The following is an 8,812-nucleotide window of genomic DNA, read 5'->3' on the forward strand; positions in this document are numbered from 1 at the left end:
TACAAGCCCCATAAATCAACCTCTCTGGAAAATGTCAGGGACCTTCTAGTCTTCGACAAATATCAACAACACCTACTCCATTCCAGCGAGATTGCTGGGAGTATGGGAATGAAAAGCTAAACAATGCAAAATCCCAAGTGATATCAAGAGTCTATATATGTTTATTCAAATAACAAAGTACTTGACCATCTCAATGAGAATGTTGAGGAATGAGACAGGAACAAAATCAAGAAAATATTACTAAGCTATTTATAATGAAAGAATTAGATAAAAAGACACTGTCCTAAATTTATACTATTATATAAAAACAAACTTTCATCTGTCTCAACTTGTTACATTGTTAGGATGAAATGAGCCAACATCTCTGCCGACAAACATAGTAACCGCAGTAAACAGGCAGGCCAAATAATGTAGATTTTCAGAAAAGGTCAAGGAATCAACTGTCAGCTTAAACTGCTTAATTTCATTAAAACTGTTAAATATGACAGGATGTCACTAACTCCCAGGTTCCTTTACATGAGCAAAGTTGGATTAATTTGATCCAAATTTTGTATAATAGCTTTGTGATTTCTAAAAAGACATCAACTATGTCACTTAGAATTTCTGCTTTACTTCTCTAGCTCTATCTCAAACTTTTTGAAGGCCATAAATCTTGACATAGTGAAAGCAAAATAATCACAGCACTCAACAGTGCCTTGAACATTTCTGAGCTACGAGGGATTAAACAGGCAGATGCTATGGAAATTGCCTGTTGGGAGAGGACAGCGCAGAGTTCAGACTGCACACAGCTGGCAGGGATTGAAGCTGCTAGCTATGGAATCAAGCTTAGGAGAAACTCTGGGCACAATTCCAACATCCGAAATAAATTAAAGTAAACAGTATTGCTCTCCCTCATCCACCCAGTTAGCAGCCGCTGGGCTGAGCTAGAGACCACACACTCAGACCACACAGAGCCAGCTGAAGGCTCGCACGCAACATCTATAAACTGTCACTCCCCAGCAGCAGAGAGGGAGGAAGAGGGGATGGGGGCAGGCAAAAGGGAGGCAAGGGGGGATGGGAGCAGAAGGGTCTTCTCTGTACAGCTGGAAATGCTGTGTGGTTTGCAGAAGAGGGAGGGATAGAACCCACAAACCTCTCTGAGAAAACAAGCTGGTCATGGCCTTGTGCAGTCCCGACCTATACTCCCCCACACCAATTTAGGAGCTGATGAAGGATTAACAAAGCATCCATTTAACACCTATTAACTTCCTATCCATCACAGGTCAAAGGAGAAAATTACTATTACAAAATCATTTCATTTCTTTATAGATGTGCTATATTAGTTTTAACTCATCTGCCTCTTTTCCTTTAATGAAGCACATGGGGATAAATTTCAAGTGTTTTTGCAACAGGGATCAGAAAATTTTAATTTTATAATTTACTCACAATCTTAATTTTCCAAAATATTTACTAGAACAAAAGACAGTAAATTGTAATTTTTTACAGAACTTCAGACTAAAAATACACAGAAAATAGCAATAATACAAAGAAAAATTCAGAATATAAAACCACAACCAAGGAGTTTTAAAATTATAAAAGCAATTATTTCTTACTATTTAGTAAAGAATAGTTTTGCTGATTTCAACAGCACACAAAAAAATCTGAACAAAATAAGTGATCCCAGGCCTCACCCTGTCACATCCCCAGACACTAGGTTCAGCTAAAGGGAAAACATCAGGAAATGGAAATTATAAGTTCCCACTCACTGAAGGCTTGAATCTTTACTACACAGCCCAAGGATAGCCCCAAGATGGTAAAGCACTATTTTCTCAATAGATCAGGCCATAGAAAAAAGTGTTTTCCCCAAAAACACCAAAAAAAAAAAAATCTCCCAGATGTCCATCCTTCACATACAACTCTAGCTAGCAGCCTCAGCATCACCTCAGAGAACTCAGAAAAGCAAATTCTCAGACCCCAGCTCAACCCTACTAAATAAGAAGGTGCACTGTAGCGATCAGTGTACACACTGACATCTTGAGAAGCACTGGGTAGCCTAACCCAGTCCAGAACCATCTTAGATCTAAAGGACCCCCCAAGAATCTGGTTTCAGATCTGCCTAATGAGTATTAACAGTAAAATTATACTTGGCCAGACTCTCAGGCCATACTGCAACAGAACCAAAGTGTAGAATTCACCACACCTTTCTTGAGTTGTGTCCAATCTACTCTAGGACAGACTGGTCCCCACTAGGCTGGCTGGGCTAGACTCAAAGGGATCTCCCAGAGATATTGGGGAAAGGGTTTGTGAGAAGGGTAATTTTCTTCCTCAGTTCTCTGTAAACTCACACTCCACTCTTTCTGAGTAAAGGTCAAGGTAGATCAGCATGGCTGTAAGTTTTACCACCTAACAGCAAAGAGTGGGACAAGTCTGAAACGGGTCATGAACTCTGCGGTCCAGTTTTCTTAATCATCTTTCTCCTGCTGCTCCCCCTCAAAATCATGGTTAACAAGAATATAACCATACACAAATCTGAAAGAACCCATGGGGTCCAAATTGTATAGGTTTAGCGCCTGATAAGAAACCCTAACTAAGAAGACTCATTGGGTCTCAGAGGGACATTTGCAGAAAGGAAGGGCAGACTTGATAAGAGCTGACACATCCCTGTTTTCCTAGCCTTTTTATATTTCTTTTCCTTCTTTACCTCTCCAAACAAAAAATAATTGACCTATACTATCTATGGTTTTAAGTGAAAGCATAGATGCTTGTATTTTAATGCTTTGGGGAAAGAATCCAATAATTTAAACAATACAATGATAAATGGAACTTAATTTTTATTTATTCATTCATTCATTTATTTGGGGTATGGGAACAAAGACTTTCCATCCTGCTACAATGTTTGGAGGTAAGGTCTTAAGGTAAAGAGAAAGTGCATGAGGTGACCAAGAATCAGCACTGGAAGCAAGATGAGATAAAAGGAAAGCCTGACAACTCGGCTCTCAGAGCCCCCACATAACAGATCTGCTACATAAATACTGGATTACTCAGCTATTCTTGTAAAACGAGCACTGGGTTCTATCTCAACTTGAAGAGATACTTAGAAGACTCCTTTATTCCCCACGAACTACAAAGCCCTCTGCCTCAGAACACTAAATCTCCTCCTAGAGGACAATGACCTTCACTACATTGCACAGCAAAAAGCTACAGGTCAACAGGTGGCCAGTCCTCTAACTGATGCCACTGGACATTGAAGACATGCCAAAAATGGAGTAGGCCAGTGCAAATCCATCCCCATCCACCTACCCACCCCCAACAAACAAAAACAAAAGCCTCAAAGAAGATACACTATTAATAGAAGGTAGTTTCGTGTAAAGAGCATAGCATTATTCATTCATGAACCAATTGCCAGTTGTACCCAGTGTCCCTAGTACTCCCCCTTTATTAGATCCACACAGCTAGACAAGACATTAGTTTTCGGTATTTCAAGAAATGTAATTTTTCAGAAAAAAAAAGTCTAGGTGTTTCTTTTTTCCCCCCAGAAGATTGAATAAGTTATGATCAAATAAAGTTCCTATCTGCTCAGTCCATCAAGAAGATTTAGGGTATATACAGAGAATAGTCACCAAAACCTCAAAAGATGACAATGGTGGACTCCTATATCTCAGAAAAATAGAGATACAGACAAACTAGGATTGTGAAAAGGAAATACTCTCAGAGTTGTTCAGTCAAAATAAATATTTCTTAAGCACTTGCTATGTTCCAGGCACTACACTGAGGAAACGACAGGAATAAGACTTCGTAACAAGGTCATGGATGACCCTGGTCTTGAGGAGACTGATGGGTGCTGAAACCAGAGAGCAGAGGGATAGATGACCAGAAGTTGACTACAAACAACTATTTCAAGAATTTTGGCTGGGAAGGGAAAAAGCAGGGAATGTGAAATAGAGGAGGATTCTACTCTTTTCATTGTTGTGGTTTCTCTGTTTCACTTTCTTGTCTGCATCTAAGCATATGTAAAGGCCAGCAGCAAGGAGCCTTCAGCAAGACATGAAAACTGAGTGAAGTCCTCACAAAGGCAGGGGTGGGTGGGTAGGATCCAGAGCACAGCTACAGGGATTAGTCTCAGTGTAAACATAATCTCTTCCACTGAGCTGAGGAAGGAGGAAACATTTTTTGGCAGAAAAGACCATGGGATTCTCCTCAGACAGCTCTATAATTTATGAAATAGGTGGCAAGATCATGTGCTAAGACTGTAGGTGATGTGAAAGGATGAGGTGTTTGACAAATGTGAAAAAAATGCTAAAAACAGATTCCGCAGAGATGAGAAGTAGGTGCTAATGAGGAAAACTCCAGAAGATTCCCTGATGGCCCAATGAGGCCCAATGATGAACACAGACACACAGGGGCACAAATCTGGATACTGCGGTTTCCCCAGCTGGTCCCAGCAATCCAGGTCAAGCATTACAGAAGGTAAAGCATTGAGATCATCCAGGGCTGAGACTTGCCAGCCAAATACTACAGAAGGACAATGATACAACCAGCCTCACCAGCATGAGAGTGATGATCATGAAATCTCCTGATGAGGTAAAAGAGCAGGTGTAGTGGAGGTGAGTGAGGGTGGGAGAGAGGAGAGACTATAGCACACAGTGGGTGGCCTGAGCTTTGGATTTCAGAAGTGGACCAATGCCAAGGTTGGGCATTTCAACGCTGCTCCCCCACCGCCAGCACCACTTCTCTGGCATAGCTGCACCCTCCTCCACAGCTCAGCTCCCAGTGGGGCTCTTTTTTCTCCTTTTGTCCCTTCCAGTTGTTGCTAGCCTATCTTTGTGCCTCATCACCCCTTGTCTATTCCCTAACCCTGCCCACACCTCTGTGAATAATCCCTTTATTAAAGTCTCTTCATCTGAACCATCTGGCATGACTTCTGACTCCTGCTGAGACCCTGACTTACACAGACATACATCATGTCACTCACATAGGGCTTACATTAAACTAAAACCAAATATTCCTGGCTTTTTGTTTTGTTTGTTTTCCTTTGTCTTTGAGTAAAATTATAATACAATGAAGGTTAAGTCATATACTCTCCAAACTCACAGAACTTTAAAACTGAAAAAGGCCTTTAAAAATTCATCCAAGCTTAGAGATGAACCTAAGAGCCAGCCTAGCAAGTAGCAAAGGGAGAGACTTCACCACTAAGGAAATGCGCTCACTTCCTGGCCTCTGGGCCTGGTGTGCAGCCCAGGTGTTCACAAGCCTTCCCTCATCACGCTCTCACCTCCTTGAAGCTTCCCAATCACTATAACACCAGCAGATCCTTCCCTCCTCTGAACTCCTGCTGTACTTCCATTCAATACTACAGAGTTTAGTTCTTAGCTATTCTTTACGTGACAGGACAAAAATGCCCCTTCTGAATCCAGGCTAATATTATTTCATTTTTAATGTATGTGTCAGGCACATGCTAAGACTGGGAGATACAAACATAATTAAAACTAATCCCTATCCAGCCTGAGCTTAGTCTTTTGACTAGTATGTAAATACCAATAATAGTTATAGCCCAATACAGGGGATAAGACAAGTGCTAACGGGTTATAGGATCCAGTAAGTTGGAAAACTTCGAAGCAGGAAGAATTTTTAGAAATAATCTAGTTTCATGTACTCTCAGAATACACAAAAAAGGAAACAGTCCAAAGCAGCTAATTTAGAGGATAACTCTGCAACTAGCATTTCCTATATGGCCCAATCTTACTGCTTCCTAACACTAGAAATTGTTCAAAGTCCTTTACTACAAGACTGCCTTTGCAAAAACTTTTAGAGTACCAATTTCACTTCCCATAAGATTCATATATAATGAGCTCTCAAATATTTGCAGAATGAAAACTTAGGAGGTTATGAAAACTAGCAGCGTAATAACAATCTTTTAGAAAGATAATAACACAGTTGACCCTTGAGCAACATGGGTTTGAACTGTGCCGGTTCACTCATACACGGAATTTTTTCAATAAAAGTTACACTGAACATGCCTGCCTCCCCTTCCCCTTCTTCTGCCACTCCTGAGACAGAAAGACCAGCCCCTCTTCTTCCTCCTCCTCCTCAGCCTGCTCAACATGAAGACAGGAAGGATGAAGACTTTCATGACGATCCACTTCTACTTAATGAACAGTAAATATATTTTCTCTTCCTTACAATTTTCTTAATATGAACATTTTTTTCTCTAGCTTTATTGTAAGAATACAGTATGTAATACATGTAACATACAAAATACACGTTAATTGACTGTTGATGTTTTCTGTAAGGCTTCCAGTCAACAGCAGGCTATTTTGGGGAAGTCAAAAGCTATATGCAAATTTCTGATTTTACCTGAGGTCAGCACCCCTAACCCTGGTGTTGTTCAAGAGTCAACTGTAGTTCAAAATAGTATCAGTACAGGAAATTAAATGCTTGATAAGAAAAAGAAATAATCTTCTAAAACTTCCCAGAGTTGCCCCCAGGTTACTCTGGAGGATTCTCTGCTTCTCTGATTAAATTTACTAAGTTTCTATTTAATCAAACAGAAGAGAACATTTAACTACTAGGCACACATTCTCTATTGCCACTATGTGAATCACCAACTTGTAACACACAGATCATCCTTGGGAGGCTTTGGGTTTCAGTTCTTCATTAAAGGAGTCAGTTACACAAAGCCTGGGCCAGCATATACTAACATTTGTAAACAAAATAGTGTCACGCTTTAGGAGATGGATCCACATGATCTCACTTAGAACTAACCTTTCAATACTGCATAGTGCACCCAAATAATTTAAAGTGTGGCTGACTTAAAATATATTTTTTAAAGTTTTCCTTGTAAGTCTACTCACAGATTCATAAAGATTTCGAACTTAAATGTTCCCAAACTCATTAATACATTGACCTTTAGCAGATTAAAAATTGCTTGTTTCCATTTAAAGACGAGTTCTTTCAAGAAGTGTTCACCGGAACTAAGAAAGTGTCTCTTTACAAAATCGTGGGGTGCAAGGTCACGCAAAGCCAGGCTTGGAGGCGGCCGGGTGTGCAGGCCTGGGGCCGTCCGCACGGCCCGCGCCTCGCTTAAGCCCCTAACCCGGCCCCGTCCGTAACACGGGCTACCGCGGCAGCAGCCGGCAGCACCCGGCCGGGCGCCGGGAACCCGCGACGGGCGCCGCGGAGGATGCACGCCCAGGCATGCAGGCAACGACGCCTCGCGTGCGCTCTTCACGAGCAAGTTCCCAAAGTGACAGGGCGACAACTCCGTGGGGCGCAGGGCGCCAGGGCCCAGCCGCAACCCAGGCGGCGGGCCTCGCCCCACAGGTGCCCGCGGCCGGGCTGGGACGGCGCGGCTCCGGCCCTTGCGGCCCAGGCCTGGGGACGTGCGTGCCCGTTCGCCCTCGGCTGGGACCCCCAGGCTCCCGCACTCACCTCCAGCCTGCCTGCCGCCGCCCGCCGCCTGCTCAGACGGGGTCCGGGAGGCTCGCGGAAAACCCGGGCCGCGGACGCCCAGCTGCCGGCGCCCCACTTCCGCTCGCCACGAGCGCCGAGCGCGTCGATCCGCCAGGGAGTCGAGCGCCGAGCGCGTCGATCCGCCAGGGAGTCGAGCGCCGAGCCCTGGATGGACGCGTCTGTCCGGGAGGGCGGAAGGCGGGCGGAAGGCGCAGTCCTGGCGCGGTGTGCGCCGGTCGGCCTCTGGTTGGCAGCGCCCGTCTGTGCGCGCCAACGCGAGTAAACGCATTTAGCTAGCGGGGCTTCGCGGGGGTGGAGGGAGGTGAGGCGGAGAAAGACACAACCTCCGGGGCTGCGCGTGTGCACTGTCCACCCCAGTGCCCCTTGGGTCGTCTCAAAGAGGCCGCAGGGTCACAGTGCGTTTGTGAGGCCACAATTCACAACTGCTCCGGGTCGGGGCCGCACTGGGTCAGGACGATGAACTGAGTTAGTTAGGGAGATGCATTGAGGTCAGGAGAATGTACCTGGTCAGGCGGCCGCACTGGGTCAGGGGGATGCACCAAGTCAGGGGAGGGTGCACCAGGCCAGGGCACTGTGGCTCCTTCTCCTTCGGAGGCCCTGGGAGGTTAGGTGACACACAAAGACCACAGGCCCGTGGAACTTGCAGAGGTGACTAGCATCTCCCGCCTGGAACCCTGAGTGTTGGTGGCTCTTGAGTGAACACTTCCATGAACTGGGTGCTGTGCAGGCTCTGAGGATAACAAGGTGACTCAAGAGCAGTCACCCTCAGCTTGCTGGCCTGGAACAGCCACAGCCACAGTGGAAACCTGAGCAGCACTGGGGAGTGACTGCAGCAGTCTGGCCAGGAAAGAATAGGGACAATCAGAAGGGGAGTTGGTGACAGCGGCCAAACTGAGGGTACAGGTTGACAGTTGAATTGGCAGGACTTGCCACAGCTGTGAGAGAAAAATGACTTAAGTTAGTGATCTAAGTACTAGGGGAGTGGTGCTTCTACTAACTAAAATAGAAAAGACTGAGGGAGGAGGGCTAGCAGTTCTCTTTTAAAATGTAAAGTGCAGTTAGCACTCCAATGGAGCTGTTGTGTAGGCCCTTGGGAATATGGGCCCATAGCTCTGGGGAGAGGTCTGCACTGGACATATACCTTTGGAAGTTGGAAGTTGGTGGCTGGTATTTATGCTGTGAGTTATGTGAGATCTGGGGAGTGGATAGAGAGAAGAAAGAAGAAGTCTGGGACTGAGAACTGGGATGTCAGAGACTTCAGGAAGAGGAAGGAACCAAGTCAGAAAGGCCAGTGAGGAAGGACAACCAGGAAAGTGGGCATGGATGAGGGCCAAAGGGGGAGTTTCAGAAAGGAGGAACTGAT

General features: G+C 44.9%; 1 protein-coding gene across 7 annotated transcripts in view; it reads right to left on the reverse strand.

The window, feature by feature from the left end:
- EXOC2 (exocyst complex component 2) overlaps positions 1–7,539 on the reverse strand; it is a 227,117-nt gene extending 219,578 nt beyond the window's left edge. For 6 of the 7 annotated variants that reach the window (XR_001155091.3, XR_012923198.1, XM_076010422.1 and 3 more), the window contains exon 1: positions 7,408–7,539. The gene's annotated coding sequence lies outside the window, so the exon portion shown is untranslated. The remainder of the gene's footprint in view (positions 1–7,407) is intronic. The other variant, XM_012768490.2, reaches the window with a different exon arrangement.
- Between the last annotated feature and the right edge of the window lie 1,273 nt (positions 7,540–8,812).

This window comes from Microcebus murinus, chromosome 15 (genome assembly GCF_040939455.1).
Source record: "Microcebus murinus isolate Inina chromosome 15, M.murinus_Inina_mat1.0, whole genome shotgun sequence".
Lineage (NCBI taxonomy): Eukaryota > Metazoa > Chordata > Mammalia > Primates > Cheirogaleidae > Microcebus > Microcebus murinus.